This window comes from Spermophilus citellus (genome assembly GCF_964194105.1).
Source record: "Spermophilus citellus genome assembly, chromosome: 10".
Lineage (NCBI taxonomy): Eukaryota > Metazoa > Chordata > Mammalia > Rodentia > Sciuridae > Spermophilus > Spermophilus citellus.
This window is the reverse complement of record NC_138197.1, coordinates 75,500,949-75,519,568: the sequence shown is the minus strand read 5'-3', so window position 1 is coordinate 75,519,568 and position 18,620 is coordinate 75,500,949. Positions and strand designations below refer to the sequence as shown.

The 18,620-nt window shown below is 31.8% G+C and overlaps 1 pseudogene across 1 annotated transcript; it reads left to right on the top strand.

The window, feature by feature from the left end:
* Positions 1-14,669: 14,669 nt before the first annotated feature.
* LOC308658839 (olfactory receptor 6C2-like) lies at positions 14,670-15,606 on the top strand (annotated as a pseudogene). Its single transcript has one exon. The product of its transcript is annotated as an olfactory receptor 6C2-like (transcript).
* The last annotated feature ends 3,014 nt before the right edge of the window (positions 15,607-18,620 follow it).

Here is an 18,620-nt window from a genome sequence, read left to right as displayed (position 1 = left end):
AAATCTCATTATTAATTAGGGCTGAATATATAATTATATATATATATATATATATATATATATATATATATATATATATATATATATATAATTATATTATATAAATACATTTTCTTTGTCCATTAATCTGTAAATGGATATTTAAAGGATTGCTTTCATATCTTCGATATTGTGAATAATGATGTAGTATATACATAAGTATTTGAAAATCTCTGGAAGATTCTGGTTTTAATTCTTTTGGATACATATAAAATGAATTTTTGGATTTCCATATCATGTGGTAGTTCCAGTTGTGATTGTTTTGAGGAACAATTGTACTGTTCTCTGTATTGGAGGTGCCATTTTACATCCCCATTAACAGTGTACATGAGTCTCAATTTTTTCTCTTCTGGCCAACATTTGTTACGTTTAGTTTGGAGGATTTTTGTTTTTACTTTTATTTATATAATAGCCATCATAACAGGTGTGATGCTTCACTGTGGTTTTAACTTGCACTTCACTGATAATTAGTGATGTTGATAACCTTATACATTTGTAACTCATCTTTGGGAAAATAACTATTCAGGTCTTTTCCCCATTTTTTTCAATTGCATTAGTTCTTTTTTTTCTGTGAATTCTATGGAGTTCCTTTAATTTTGGATATTAATCCCTTACAATGTTTATATTTTATAATTTTTTCCATTCCATGTAATGACTTTCATTCTGTTATTTTTTTTTTCTGTGTAGAATCTTCTCAATTTGATGTGCTGCCACTTGTCTATTTTTGGGTTTTTCACCTGAGCTTTTGGTGTCCTTGCCAAGATCTATATCATGAAACTTTCCACATATATTTCTTCCTAGGAGTTTTACTATCTCAGATGTGTGTTTGTGTGTGAGTGTGTGTGTGTGTGTGTGTATGTTGTCTCAGATCTTATGTTTAGTCTTTAGTCTTTTTCCAGTTCATATTTGTGTATAATGTAAGATAAGGCTCTAGTTTCATTCTTTTGCATGTGAATATATCATTTATGAAATTCTATTTACTATATAAAATGTCCTTTCCTATTGTGAATTCTTAGCACCACGTAAAAGATCAGTTTTCTGTACATGAAATTAGATTTTACTGAGCTCTGTATTCTGTTCAATTAGTTTGCATGCCTGTCTTTATATAAATGCCATACTGTTTAATTGTAGCTTTGTCATATATTTAGAAATCAGCAAGTGTTTGCATCCAGCTCTATTCTTGTTTCTCCGGACTGATTTGCTATTCTAATTCTTAGGGTATTCCATTAGAATTTTAGACATTTTTTTTTCTTTCAGTAAAAAAAAAAAACTGCTGTTAAAATCTTGATAAGATTGCATTGAATGTGTAGATAACTTTGTGTAAGAAACAATTAAAAAACTTAAAACTTCCAATCCGAAAACAAGGAATCCTTTTATGTCATTCCTCAGTGTTTTACAGTTTTCAGCATGGAAGTCTTTTCACTAATTATTTAAGTTTTTTTAAGTGATTTATGCCCTGTTTTTGTAAATTAAATTGTTTCCTTACTAATTTTTCAAATATGTATTGTTAGTGTGGACATGCAGCTAATTTTTGTGTGTAGGTTTGGTATCTTGCAACTTCACTTTGTTTATTGGTTCTTACTGTGTGTGTGTGTGTGTGTGTGTGTGTGTGTGTATTCTTCAATGTTTTCCTCATAGAAAATCATGTCATCTATACAGAAAGATAGTATGACTTGTTTTCCAATTGAATGCTTTTCATTTCTTATTTTTATCAAATTAAATAGCTATCACTTTCAGTTCCTCATTGAATAAAAAAAGTGGTGAATATGGCAATATATGTCTTGAATTTGATCTTTAGTGATCAATTTTTCCATCACTGAATAGGATGTTAGTGATGGGCTTGTTATATGCTGTCTTATTACTTTGGGATTATTTCCTTCTAAACCTAGTGCATTGAGAATTTTTAATCATAATATAGTAATTTATCCCCAAAATGCTCAACATGGGAAAATCAATTTATTAGATAAATGACATTAATAAAATGTAGGATAAAAATCACATGATCATCTCAATAGATACAGAAAAATTATCAAAATTCAATACCTTTTTATTATAAAAAATACAATTCTTTATTTTTTGTTTCTTATAGAAAGCCAAAAGATCCATCACCATTGATTTCAATTAAAGGGTCAATTGGATAGTATTGATTAACATTCCTTTGAATAGGTGCAAGTCTCTGAATTATCTCTTTGATGCAAGAGGATCAGTCCTATGTTTCATAGCAACAGTGTGCTGCTTAAGTGTATGAGTGCTGGAATTAGGTTGCCTGGCTTTGTATGCTGGCTTTGTCATTTAAAACTTCACACTTTGAAAAAACCATTACCTTCTCTAGAATTCAGATTTGTTCATTTTTTTTTCTAAAGGAGGAAAAATAATTGTATTCAATGCAAAGATTATTTTTTTTCTGATTTTATGTAGGTTAACATCTAAACTACTGCAAGTAAACAAGTATGTTCTCAGTAATATTAACAATTATAATTGTAATAGGTCCATTACAGTATAACACTGATCCCAGCAAACTGTGGGATCAAGCCACCATAGACTGAAACCTCTAAAACAAAGCCACTTTATTCTGACCAACACTGAATTTATGCTGATCAACACAAGCTGCAGAATTGGGGAAAACCTACACTTGGATCACCTCTAGTGCTGAAACAATGAACATATCAATAACAAGAGTGCAGTAAACCTGGACTTAGGATGCTATCTAATGTTGAAATGGCTGAAATGACTAAAGACTCAGAAAATAAGCAGCCCACTTAAAATTCCTAGAACAAAAGGCCTAAACAAAGACAGATTGTGAAGATTGGAATAAACACTCAGTGCTTAAATAATGTTGAACAGCATTAAGCTTCAAGAAATTTCCAGAAAATACTAATTGTCAAAATGTCAAAATAATGTACGGGAAGCCAACCAGATAGTAACCAATATAGATGTACTCACTATATATATATATATATGTATATATATATATACACATACAGGTATTGTGTCCACCTACACTATATATATATATATATATATATATATATATATATATATACACACACACACACACACACACATATGTATATAGTTTAGATGGACAAAAAGGTATTGTGTACATATATAAATATATTATATAGTATATATATATATATATAGTTTAGGTGGACACAATAACTTTATTTTACATATTTTTATGTGGTGCTGAGAATAGAATTCAGTGCCTCACATGTGCCAGATGAGGGCAGGCACTACCACTGAGCCACAGCCACAGCCACAGCCTCTATGGATGAATTTAATAGGATCAGTTGATAGCTTATTAGAAGACATGAGAACAGAAAATTCACTAACTGATAAGGGAATGCAAATATCCATATATAGGAAACTCAATGATCACCAGACAGACTTAACTTGACCAAATCTATTCCAAGACATACTTAAATGAAGTTATCAAATGCCAAAGATAAAAAGAAGATTCTTAAGGAGGCAGGAAAAAATAAACAACACATAAGGATGTCTCAATTCACCTGAAAACAGATTTTTAACAGAAATATTACAGGTTGGAGAGAGTGGCATGAGATTTTTAAATCAGTGAAGGAAAAATAAATTATCAACAAAAAATAGTGTACCAATCAAAGCTATTCTTTGAAATGAAAAAGAGGAAAATGTGTGCTTAGTTAAATGCTGGGAGAATTAGTCACCACCAGAACTGAATGCCAAGAAATGCTAGAGGGAGTTCTTTAAAATGAAAGAAAGTGATGTTGAAGAGTAGGAAGGAAAGATGGGAAGATTTAAAACTCAATAATAAGAGTTCCCATACAGACAAATTCACAATGCCCTAATGTTGTACAGTACAGTCTATGAAGATGATGAACAAAACAAGCCTAATAAGTACATTATATGTTTCCATGAAATATGTGGGTGGGATATTAAAAATTCAAAATATGGGGAGGAGTAGAGTGCAAATGTAGTGTTTTTGTTGGTATAGTTTCTTTTTCATTAATCCCTTTTCTTAGCTTTATAATCATGCTGTGTTGAAATCTTTTTTTAAATAACTTGTTATAGTAAAAGTTGTCTTTGTAACATTCACTGTAAACACAAAAAATATGTAAGCCAAAAATAATAAGCAAGAAATAAAAACACTCTCACAAATGAAGTAAATGACTTAATCACAAAAGAAGTCAGTAAGAAAGAGGAAAGGATAGACAGGAAGTATACTAAAACAGGAAAAGAAGTTACAAAGGCTGTAGTAAGACTTTGCTATTGATAATTTATTTAAATGTAAGCATGTTAAATCTAATCAAAAGATGCAAAGTAGTTAAATGAACAACAACAACAACAAAAAGAACGAACTATAAATTGCTGACAAGGAGCTCAATTCTCCTCTAAGACTCACACAGACTACAAGTGACAGTATGTAATAAGATGTTCCATGAAAATAGAATCTAAAATAAAGCAGGAGTATCCACAGTTACATCACAAAACCATACCTTAAATAAAAGACTATCGGGCCAAAGGTGTAGTTCAGAGCTAAATTGCTTGCTAGAATGTGTGAGGCCGCGAGGTTAATCCCCAGCACCACCAACACCATACAAGGAAATTCTATAAAAGGAAATAATAGGTACTTGTGCTCCCAATATTTGAGCACACAAATATATAAAGTAAATATTAATAGATGTAAAGGGAAAAATCGACTACAAACCAATTATAGTATGGGACTTGTACATCCCGCTTTCAGTAATGCACAGAATTGTTCAGGCAGAAAATCAACAAAGAAACAGCAGAGTTAATTGTACCTAACAGACATCTACAGACCTTTCTTCCAACAAATGAAGAATACATGTTCTTCTAAATCCATGGAATAATTTTCAAAATGGACCATATGATAGGCTACAAAACAAATCTCAAAAAATATTTTAAAAATTGAGATCATGCTCATTTATTTTTACAAACATAGCATGACATAATAAAAATAGAAATCAATAAAAAAGAAAATTTTGGACATTATATAAATCCAGGGAAAATAAACAAACTCTGTTTTGGATAAACAATAGTTAACGAAGTTTAAAAAATTCTTGAAACAATTGAAATTGGAAACACAGCATACCAAAACCAATGGTATACAACAGAAGCAGTACTAGGAAGAATGTTCACAGCAGTCTCACCTGCATCAAAAAAGTAAAGACCTTAAATAAAGAATATATCTTTGCATCTCAAGGCAGTCGAAAAAAGAACAAACAAAATTCAAAGTTAGTAAAAAGAGAGAAATAATGGTCTAAGACAAAATGAAATAGAAAATTTAAAAAACAACACAAAAGAAAAGTTAAATGAAGAGCTGTTCCTTCAAAAAGATTAACAAAATTGACAATTCCCTAGCAAGACTATTGAAAAGACAGAGAATATTCAAACAAATTAAATTAGAGATGAAAATGAAATTATTAAAATTGGCACTGAAGAAATACAGAGAAACCTTAGATATTATTATGAACAACTATACCAAAAAATTGATAAGCTAGAAGAAAGGAAAACAAATAACTGGAAACATACACCTGGTCGGATTTAATCATGAAGAAATAGAAAAACTGAACAGGACAACAGTGAATAATGAGGTTGAATCAGTAAATAAAATCTCTCTTCAAATAAAAAAACAGGACTAGATAGATGGCTTTACTATGAAGTTTTACCAAATATGCAATAAATATTAATTTCATTTTTAAGTGGCTCCATGAATTAAAGAGGAAGAACTTCTTCCAAATTTCTTCTATAATTTTACCATGAATTTCCCTGATACCAGAACTAGACAAGGATATAAAAATAAGGAAAGTTACAGGCCAATAATCTTCATGAATATAGATGCAAAATTTTCATCAAAAATCAGCAAACTGAATCAGGTGACACATTAAAAAGATTATTCACCATGATCAGGTGGAATCCTGCCAGGGATGCAAGGATGGTTCAAAATGTGCAAATCAATAAACAAGATATACAGCATCAACAAAATAAAGAATAAAAACCTATGATCTCATGAATAGATGTAGAACATACATTTGATACAAACTCACCATCACTTCATGATAAAAATGGCACACATGAAGTATCTCACAGTGAATAGAGAAAAGCTGGAAGCTTTCTCTCTAACATCTGGAATAATAATGCTATTTCCACGACTTTTATTCAAGCAAGAACAATCAGGCAAATGATAGAAATAAATGACATCTCATTTAGTAAAGAGGAAATCATATTGTCATTGTTTGTAAGATGATATGGTGTTAGGCTGGGAAAACTCTCAAAACTCCACTAAAAAACTATTGGAACTAAAATTAATTCAGCAAAGTTGCATGATACAAAATCAACACACAAAAAAACGATTCGTGTTTCTGTGCACTAATAGCCTAATATCTGAATTAGAAATCAAAAGAGATTATTCAGCTATAAAAATAGTGATATTATGTGTCACAAAATGGATATAACTAGAGAACAATATGCAAAGTACAATAAGTCACATGAAGACAGACAAATATTACCCATTCTTTTTCATAAGTAGATGTAGAAATATTAAGTAGAAATATTAACTTGATACGCTTTTAAATATAAATAGAAATATTAAGTTGATCTGCTTTTAAAATATGATGGTGATTACTAAAACTGGGAATGGGGTGGATAATGGGGGTAAGAAAAGTCGTACACAAATATAGTGAGATAATATTCTAAAGAACAGGGGCAACTGTAATTTATAATAACTTATTTTATATTTTATGAATAACTAGAAGAAAGAAGCTGGAAGCCTCCAAACACAAAGTAATAAAATGTATTCTTTGCATATAGAACAAATAATGTCCAACTTACACATGTTCTCCTCTTTTCAACTGTAAATTCTGATTAACAAAATTACTGATTTTATAAAAACTCTGTATACATAATAATTTTTGTCAATCAATTACATGTAGAAGATACTTTGCCAAAAATTGTATTACAGAGGCATCAATAAAATATTTTATAAACAGACATAATTATATCCTTAGAAAGTAAAATGGGGAGAATGGGGATTTGAATGTGATTTGTGCTCTTTTTATTTTTATTTTTCCCATTAAGATGAACACCTGTCCTCTAACTGATTCTCCTTTGCTATCTTACTGTCTCAAAGAAAAGTGTCTCTGCTGCTGCCTATTTTTGTTGCTTTTCCAAGGCTAATGACACAGAGGGCAGAGTAAGTGATGTTTGAACCTGGGCACTAAGGATACTTGGCTATAAATTCAATTAATCCCTGTGTGCCTCCAGGAGAGAGAGTAGAAAACATAAATATCACTATTTTGTGAGTAGAAATATTTCCTGCCTGCTCAGAAACATCAGAGCATCATTCTTCTCAACCGAAAGAAAATTCTTTTTTTCTTCTCCCTCTCAGATTTTCCACCAGCATGATGGAGAGCAAAGAAAATATTTCCAAATTCAAAGTAAGAAAGAGTTTCTAAATATCTGAACATACTATGTATAAAAGGGAAACTAGGAAAACTAAATACTTTCTAAAACATATCTAGAAATCAAATTTAGATGATGTTGCTAGTCCAGGAGAAGTCATATCTTTTTTAACACAACACAATTAATCCCACTAAGGAGCTGCCAGTCAAAATGATGAAAAATTATCAAGAGTAAGTAATGTAAGGTAGATGTGAGAACTGCTTCCTGTTTTGAGGGATAAGAGAGAAATATGGGTTGGTGTATTTTCCTGAAATTTCTTTAAGCTGTGCTTCAACTTTTTAATATGGACAATTGTAAAAAACATGTTTTTAAATTATTCAACTCATTCTTGAGAAGACTAGTGACTTTGTCAGGATATTTAAACATCCTTCTATACCCACCGATCCAGTAATTTGTAGTTAACCATCTAAAAGACACATGAAATATGCTTTTCATGTTCTTGGGAAATGCACCACAAAGGATATTACATTGCTGAAAATTTCAAAATTTTCTAAGTTGTAAATATTCCTTTACTATGAAATATCTCCTATTAGTTTAATGAAATTATTCCCTTAATAGTTAAATGAGACAAATTACTCTTTATTGAGAGAAGTTTTAATTGTACATCATTCACTGCACAAAATCATCAAGGCTAATATTTTCACCAAGACAGTTCTTGCTGGTATGTGTTCAGAGGGGGAGTATGAAGAATGAGATGACAGAAAGCTTGTCAACTTTTACCTACTTCATAGCTTATTCTCCTCATTGCAGTTTTTGTGGCCCTGAAGTAGTTGAGAGACAATTAGTTGCTAGATAAACTAAAATCAAAGAGCAAGTTATTGTAAAGTATTAGCTTGTGATTTACTTGTATAAAAGAGAAACCATTAATACATTGATTTGTACCTAACAAAGGCAAAATAGGATTTGTGCTTAAAAAGACTGAGCTGAATATGGGAAACCCCAATGAATTTGAAAACACAGAGCTGCTTTCCTTTCCTTGAATAAGCTCTTGGTTAACCTGAGAGGCTTTCAGAAACCAATCTTGAGGTGGGGGTGGGATATCAAAAAGGGGAGTAGATTTTGTTTTATGGATTTCTTTGAAAACCTTGATTGTCACTCAGAAGTAAATGCATGTGACACACTGTCATTGTACAATATTGTTCAGTATGCTTTGTTAGCATCTTCATCCAAGTCATACCAGGTCTGTGCCATTTCCCTTAGTGTTCTGCCTATTTTCCTGTGATGATGTCCTGAAAGCAAGATGAACCTTTCCATATATTTCACATTGTATTTTCTAAGGCACATGGCATTGGAAGGAAGAATTCATTTTTCTCCAGACCCACAGGACTCATGGTATGTGAAGGAATTTTCTTTTATTTTTTTTAATATTTGTAGATGGACAGCATGGTCTTATTTAATTTATTTTTTTATGTGGTGCTTAGGATCAAACCCAGTGCCTCACACATGCTAGCCAAGTGCTCTGCCACTGAGCTACAGCCCCAGCCCTGTTTGCAGGAATTTTAAAAACCAAATTAAGTTAAAAAATAAAATAAAATAAAGTCATTCTTAACACAAACTGTTATCTCCTGCAGAAATATCCTTTCATTCAATGATAGGGAAATAGCAAAAGCTCAAGAGACTGTGTTTTCAGATAGTGCATATGTTCATTGCTAACATTATAAATAATTAATGCTGGCAGACTAGAGGCAATCGTTACTCCATGAACAGAAGCACAGTCTGTTCCTCTATTTGAAGAGTACATGTAATGTTCAGAGGCTATATTAACAAAATAAGACCTGTTGTCCAGGTAAAGGAACACTATTAATATTTAACTAATCCTTCATTTGTGTCTACATTATAATGCAAATATATAAATTAAGTGATTGTTTATGGCATAAGGAACAGCACTGATGGAGTGGGTAGATGACAATGTCAGTGTTGAACACTAAACTTTAATTGCTTAGGTGATTCTCAAACATATGCATATGAAACTCTTAATCTTTATTCTACCTTCTAATTTCTCCACTACCATTTGATCTAATTCCCCATAGTATATATTTGAGAAAAATATCTTTAACAATTCTAATTAAGAAGATGAATATTACACATTACAAAAAATGACAGTGAGAGTTTTAGTACAATTTAAATAAGTTTCATGAAATGTAACCTAGCCTAGTGCCTGGGAAATGGTGGATGATAAATGGAATAGATTTATTTTACATAACTTGATTCAGATTTTCCAACACCCAGGCTCAATCAATCCCTGAATAGAATTTTTAAGAGGGAGGAGGATGAAAGGATCCAGAGCACTTAATTCCTTAGGAAGACTAGGGCCAAGAGAATGTCAGAGTGGAGCACACTGGAAGAAGGATATTGGGAGTTTGGGAGAATGAGTATGGAGAATGGACGCTATGAAGTAATCATTACCTTAACACAACTTCCCCTAGCCTGCACTGGTGGAAAGATTTCTGAGAGGACAAAACTCAAAAATATTAGGAGAATTATGTCAAGATTATTGTATTGTCTTGAGCAGCTAATAAAAATAAATAAATAAATAAAACAGTGTATATTATTTTTATATATTCTATATTACAAAATATATAACAAATAAATTACCTAATAAAATTATAGGAAAAAAAGAGATGATATATTTACACCTACTCAGTAAAATATAAAGACTAAAAGAGACATGAAATGGATTTTGTGTTCCTGAGGAGAAAAACAGGTGAAATTTGAAGTTTGGGTAAAGGATCACATGAAAGGCTATAAAAGTACAAAGGAAAAATTATGTGAAAAATAATTAAAGAGGCAAATTTTTACTTTAAGACACTCCAAATAAACATCCTAGGTCTTTTCTAAATGATACAGTTGATCAAATGACATAAGATGGTGATTCACCAATAGCCCACTCACTAGGGACAGAGATCAGTGGGTATGGAGCCAGATGCCATTTGGCAGTATGTGACAGCCTGTTCATAATTATGGAAGTGAAAATTCATTTAGATAGTGTAATGGTCTTCAGCATATATTTTTTAACAGCTTTATTGAGGTATAATTTGTAACATAAATTACATATACTTGAAATACTCTATTTGATGAGATGGGACTTAGGCATGCTATGAACATGCCATCACAATAGAGGTAAGGAACATGTCCATCAGCTCCCAAAATTTCCTTATTTCCCTTTTAGGTTTTGGTTTTGTTTGTTTATAACTGTTGTTGTTTATTTCATTGTTTTGGTAAAAACACTTAATATAACATATACTCTCTTTATTTTTTTCGTGCCCAAAATAGCAGTGCTAATAATGGCACCATGTTGCACAACAGATCTCTAGACTTACTTATCTTCCATACTGAAATTTCACAGCCACAGAACAAATCTCCATTTCCCCTTCCTCTGCTCCTAGAAACCACCCTTCTGATCTCTGTTTGCTTGAATCTGACCATGTTAATTACTCACGAAAGTGGAATCATGCAACACTTGCCCTTCTGTAACTCATTTCACATTGATAATGTCTTCTAGGTTATTCACGTTGTTGCATATTGCAGGGATTCTTTCTTTTTAAACTTGAATAATATTCCATAGAATGTGTGTATGCATGTGTCACATTTTCTTTTAATCTGTTTATGTATTGATTGTAAATCTGGGTTGTTTCCATGTCTTTGCTATTTTCAAATTTGTTGCAATGAACACAAAAATGTAGATTTTTCTCTGGGATACTTATTTCTATTCTCATATGGCAAAAAGTGGGATTGCTAGATTCTACAGCCATTCTATTTCTAGTTTTCTGAGGAAACTTCATAATGTTTTCTATAGTAACTATTCCAGGTTACATTCCCATCAAAAGGGTGCACAGATTCCAATTTCTCCACATCCTCATAAAAACATATAGTAGTTGTTGTTAATGGATATCATAAGAGATATAAGGTGACATCTGATTGTAGTTTACAACTTAGTATGAGCTGTTAGAAATCTGAGTAGTCAGATTTTTTTTTATATATGACTCCAAACACTTAAGATTTCCAGCGTAACAAAGATCATACTTTTCTTCATCCTGTACCTGGTTCCTGTTCACTGCAAAAGAAAATTCACTGCTATTGTACCTTACCTCAAAACTGTTGGATCCTAAGAAATTTATCATTCAATCATATTTTAGGTGAATCAATGGACTAGAAGAATGGAGAAAGGAGAAGGAAACCTGGCCAGGCAAAGCAATGTGGAATAACAGTTTTTCAGACTGTGACTGTTCTAGGTCATATAAATGTGATGACATTATTTTTCCCTTACAAAAGGTAGGTTTATTTATTTATCTCTATAGAAAGCATTTTTCTCTAGAAACACTATCACTGAATTTGATTATGAAAACTAGATGGCTAAATGAGCATCCTAATATGGATAAAAGAAAAAAAATAGAAGTAATACCATGAACATGAAAATGTTTTATCACTATTACATTCTGGTTATAGCAGCAAATATCTTTGGAGTGTCAATGTGACAGAAATGGTTTTGGGATATAGATAGAAAATTAAAATAAACAAAGAAGAAAAATACTATCTTGGTTACCATCACAGGATTTCATAGCAATTCTAATCTTCTAGACATTGCAGTGAGAACCTTTTAGCTATGAGTATTATCTGAAATATTCTCTACTTTTAGAAGGATGGAAGCACAAATTACAATTACATAAAGGTACATTAAATTATTTCTTCAAACATCATTAAACATGTGTAATGTATCAGGTTCTGTCTTTGTAGGCACAAAATATACAACAGAAAATGAACAAATTCCCTGTTTTTAGAGTACATTTTCTATTGACCCAAACAATCTATTAAACTTGAGAATATTCAGGTACTCTTGGGATTCCTGAACATATCTGTTCATATTATCTACGTGGATCATTATTGATTTTAGTAAGAACAAACAAAATCTGTTTGAGAAGATTAAAGTTTTAGATATGCAATAGGAGGTATAAGACTCAAAAAAGAATAATATCAGAAATCAAAATATTTAATAGGTGGTATACGCCTAAAAAAAATCAGAAGGTGAAATAATTGCAGTATCAAAAAGTGATATATGGGAAGCCAATACTGTAAAAAGGGTGGGAATCCTAAGTTCCTAACAGGAATAAGCCAGGAAAGAGTTAATCAGAAACTAGAAAGAAAACAGGAGCTGCAGAGAGAAAATTAGTTATTAAGGGTAAAGGAATGGGTAGTACACTGAATGGGGAAAAGCCTGGAAAAGGAGAATCTTTAAAGTTTACAACTGGGCATATTCAGGCCTTTTGTTTTAAAAAGTATTCAAAATGAAAGATTAGTTTGAAGCACATGTAAAAGAAGAAGTTTGAACCAACTGACCGGAATAGCATTAAAGAAGTATAAATCTCCTCAGTACATAGGCAATGCTGCTTTGCGTTGTCCCTAAATTTAGCATATAAGTCAAATATAAAGAAATTTAAGAGCACATAAAAGTTTTTGTTTCTACTTTAGAGAAATTTATAGGAACATACAGGAGAAATGTAATCACCCTGTACAGCATAATATAATGTGATATACTCCATGAATGGATTAAAAACAGGTACTTGGAAATACCACAAGAGCATAATTTCATATGCTTTGGGTTCATGAATGAAGATTTCCTGAGAATACTAATACCTATGAAGGACTAATAGGCATTAATCAAAAGTTAGCCTGTGCAGAGGAGAAACCATGTAGAAAATATGACGAATTTCAAGTTGTCAGTGTTATTGGAACTCAAACCATAAGGAAGACAGGTAAGAAAATGACAAGTATTGAAATGAGAAAATCAAAGAAGGTACTTTCCATTAGCCTTGCAGGTTAAACAAAAAGATAATTCTTTCTACATCAAAAAATAATTAACACTGGAAGAAGATAAGGTAAATCATTTAGAGCATATGGTAATTGAGATGTGGACACACAACTTGTTATGTTTAGAGCATCCTCAGATTTGGTATCTGTGGAGTATCCTACAGATGCCCAGGGATGACCCATGTGCTTAATGAATTTTTTATAGAAAATAAAAGTGAATTAGTTAAATCATTCATGAAGAGTATAAAGAAAAAAAGAATAACAAATAGAACACAATAAGTGAGAGGTCTGAAAATAGAATATTGGGGAAAACCAATATTTCATATATGAATACAAAAGAGAGGGCTAAAAAGAGAGACGATAAAAATAATAATATAAACCTAGAAAGAAAATAAACAAGATGTCATGGGATTAATCTAAATAATGACTAAACTTTGCTTTTTAATGCTGTGGCAATTTCAGGCATGACGAAATCTAAAACATGTCATTGGCTTCAACAGAAATGAAGTCTTTGGAGGTGCTCGGGAAGCTCTAGGGAATTACAAGTGAAAGTCCCACATAGCCAGTTAAAACCTCAATGGAGTGAAGATGAACTGAGGAGCAATGAATGTTTTCAAATGAATTTACAACATCAGGAAAAAGATACAGCCAAGAAGGCTATACTTAGCAATATTAAATATAAATTTACTTCTGGGGCTTTGAGAAAATAAGAGCCACAGTCAAGTAATTGAGCATAAATGTATGCATAAGAAAACATTCATTTTGTTTATCTCTTGCACATAACATTTTCTCACACTATAGATAAAATAGTTGTACATGAAAACGTCCATAAGTGCTAGAGTTTCCACTATAAGAAATCCTGTTTTGGTCACTGTCATTTATTTGTTTTCCAGGAGAAAATATATCTTATCCTTACAACAATCACCAGGTAGTAACAAGTGAAGAGAATCCATGCTCTTAGTTACCTGCATTTGCCCTGTATCCAAGGTCTGCCTTGGACAAAGAAATGTTAGCCATCCATAAAATGACAACTTTCACTAACCCGTCTGGAAATCCAGACCGTGTAATGATTCATATGTGACAAATTAATATGACAAATCAACTACATTTGCAAATTCAGAGGGTTAACAAATGAATAAAAATGGGATTGTTTTATAATAACATGAAACCTTAAGGAAATCTCTATAGTTCATACACATAAAATTCATGAAGGTACTAGAATAGTAAAAATATTGATTATGATGTAAAAGGAAAAGATAAATATAAGCTGATTTGCTGGGCTTCTATATGCACACCTTTCTGTTGTAGAATTTGAATGTTTCTCTTCATACAATCTTGGATTAGGTAAATATCAGTGTTCAATGATGAGGAACCACACAGCAATAACCACTTTTATCCTGCTGGGACTGACAGATGACCCAAACCGAAAGTTCTGCTTTTTATCTTTCTGTGCTCACCTACATGTTGAGTGTAACAGGGAACCTGACTATTATCACCCTCACACTGGTGGATCCCCATCTTAAGACACCTATGTACTTCTTCCTCAGAAACTTTTCCTTCCTAGAAGTTTCATTTACTACTGTCTGTATCCCTCGATTCCTGTACAGTTTATCAACTGGAGACAATACTGTTACCTACAATGCTTGCGCAAGTCAGATATTTTTTGTTTTTCTCTTTGGAGCAACAGAATTTTTTCTCCTGGCAGCCATGTCCTGTGATTGCTATGTGGCCATCTGTAAACCCCTTCATTATATGACCATCATGAACAACAGAGTGTGCACCTTATTAGTCCTCTCCTGCTGGGTAGCTGGCTTGATGATTATTGTCCCACCCCTTAGCGTAGGTCTCCAGCTTGAATTCTGTGATTCTAATGCCATTGATCATTTCAGTTGTAATGCAAGTCCCCTCCTAAAGATCTCCTGCTCAGACACATGGATATTAGAACAGATGGTCATCATTGTGGCTGTATTTGCCCTCATTATTACCCTGGACTGTGTGGTTCTGTCCTACACATACATCATCAGGAGCATTCTGAGATTCCCCTCTGTTCAGCAAAGGAAAAAGGCCTTTTCCACCTGCTCCTCCCACATGATTGTGGTTTCCATCACCTATGGCAGCTGCATCTTCATCTACATCAAGCCTTCAGCAAAGGAAGAGGTGGCCATAAATAAAGGAGTTTCAGTTCTCACCTCTTCTGTAGCGCCCTTGCTGAACCCTTTCATTTACACCTTGAGAAACAAGCAAGTGAAACATGCTTTCAATGACTCCATAAAGAAGATTGTGTTTCTCTCAAAGAAGTAGAAGTTGTGACAAATAAAATAAAACATTCTGCAACTGTTTTACTGCTGCTTCTAACTTACTTCATGGTTTCCTTTCTACATTCCTGTCATATTAGCCTTCTTAAAGACATTTAATATTTAATCCTGATCTCATCTTTATTAAACTCTTTATTACTTTAAAGCAAATTCATGCATTGTGTTTTTCTTCATAGTGAAACTGAAAAATATTTATGATCATGATAGCATATCAGTAATAGATTTTATATTATTGCTAGCTTTTACTTCTACATAAATTTAATATATTTATTATTACCTGAATTATTTTACTTCTTTATGCTGGCTTTCACTTGAAAAATTAACATAACTATGACTTTAAATAAATTTCATGCTTGGTATAGTCTTGCACACCTATAATTCCAGTGGCTCAGGAGGCTGGGGCAGTAATATCCCAAGTTCGAAGCCAGCCTCCTCAACTTATTGAGCATCTGTCTCAAAATATAAAATAAAAAAAAGGCTGGGGAAGTAGCTCAGTGATTAAGCACGCGTGAGTTCAATCTCTGATGCAAAGAAAAAAAAGACCAATTTCATGGGAGCAGAACTTTTCTAATTGCAGTTATTACTTAAGGAAAAGGCAATATCAAAACTCAAATTTTTATAAAACATTTCTAAAAATGTGGGCTTAGGAATTACACTTTCTGAGGAATTTTATCTTACTTAGGCCATGATTCAGAAATTTATATCTTTGTTGTATACTAGCTAATATTATTTTTTCTCTTTTATTAGTTGTTCCACTCTAATTTTGGTAAAGTTTTCTCATTGATTTATGTGAGGTAATATTGTTTGCCAAATAAACATTAAAAATAAAAATTGATTAAAAAATTAAGTCATTAAAAGCATAAAGAAAAGTTATAAAAATCTAGGAAAATTCTGCTTAGTTTAGGAGCTAGAAAAAAGTAATTCATGTATGCCATAATTTATTTTTATTATCAATTTATTTTGTTCCCGGTTTTAATATATCATGACTTCAGTGTTTATATTTTGTTTCCTTTTCCTAATAATCAGTTAATCATCTGTCACATAATAAGTAGCATAGTTCCCTGCAGTTCCCAATTCACTCACTTTAAGAAAATAACTCGTTACTTTTTTATTTTAGCAGTTATTCAATTAGGGTTGATATAAAGTAAGTGCACCATGATAGGCACAAAATCTGATTTGTTTTGACATTATATTTACATCCATAAAATCATCACCACATTTAAGAATTCAAGGTTTTAAACATATCCATCACCTCCCCAAATTTCTTCCCTTCTCCCAATTCATTGTTTTTCTTTTGAATTTAGTAAGAACACAATATCAACATTTACTCTCTTCACAAAATTTTAAGTGCAAAATATGGTATTGTTAATATAGACACAATGATATGTATTCGATCTGTAGAACATATCCATCCTTCATAATTGAAACTTTATATTCATTGAATAGCACTTGCTGATTTCCCCAATACAGCAGACCTGAAAAATTCATTACTTTCTGCTTCTGAGTTTGACTATGTTCAATATGTGGGGCCAAGGCATTTTTTGTCATTCACTGACTGACTTTTATCTTAGTATGTCTTCCACGTTCATGTATGTTACATATGGCAAAATCTTATTATTAATTTGGGCTGAATAATATCCTAATGTGTGTGTGTGTGTGTGTGTATGTACATATGTGTATATATATATATATATATATATAGATATATAGATATATAGATATATACATATATATGTATATATCTCTTTCTCTCTCTATATATATAATGTTTTCTTTGTCAACTAATCTGTAGATGGATATTTAAAGGATTGCTTTTATATCCTTGGTATTGTGAATAACGATGTAGTATACATAAGTATTTGAAAATCTCTCAAAGATCCTGGTTTCAATTCTTTTGGATACATATAAAATGAATTTTGGTTTTCTATATCATGTGGTAGTTCTATTTGTGATTGTTTTGAGGAACAATTGTACTGTTCTCTGTATTGGAGGTGCCATTTTACATCCCCATCAACAGTGTACATAAGTCTCAATATCTTCTCTTCTGGCCAACACTTGTTACTTTTAGTTTGGAGGATTGTTGTCTTTACTTTTATTTGTATAATAGTCATCATAACAGGTGTGATGCTTCACTGTGGTTTTAACTTTCACTTCTCTGATAATTAGTGATGTTGATAACCTTATACATTTGTAACTCATCTTTGGGAAAATAACTATTCACATCTTTTTTCCTTTTTTTTTCAATTGCATTAGAACTTTTTTCTGTCAAGCTTATGGAGTTCCTTATATTTTGGATATTAATTGCTTACCATGTTTATATTTTATAATGATTTTTCTATTCCATGGGAAAGCTTCTCAATTTGTTGTAATTGAAATATTCTATATATGTCAGTTAAGTCTAAGTTATTGGTTGTATTGTTGAGTTCTATAGATTCTTTTTTCCAGTTTCTTTTTCCAGAACTATCCAGTGTTGAAAGAGGTGTGTTCAAGTCACCCAGAATTATTGTTTTGTGGTCTATTTGACTCTTGAATTTGAAAAAAAAGTTTGTTTGATGAATATAGATGCTCCATTGTTTGGGGCGTATGTATTTATTATTGTTATGCCTTGTTGATGAATGGTTTCCTTAATGGGTATGAAATATCCTTCTTTATCCATTTTGATTGATTTTGGCTTGAAGTCTACTTTATTTGTTATGAGAATGGAAACCACTGTTTGCTTGTGCAGTCCATGTGAATATTATGAATTTTCCCCAACCTTTCACCTTCAGTCTATGGATGTCTTTTCCTATGAAAGAAGTCTCTTGGAAAGAGCATATTGTTGGCTCTTTATTGTCTATGTCTTTTTATTGGTGAGTTGAGGCCATTAGCATTCAAGGTTATTATTGAGCCATGATATGTATTCCCAGCCATTTTTGTTTATTTTTGGTATTTAACTTTACTTGGTTTCTCCTTTGATTCATTTTTTTCTTTGTTTAATACCTCCCTTTGCTGATTTTTATT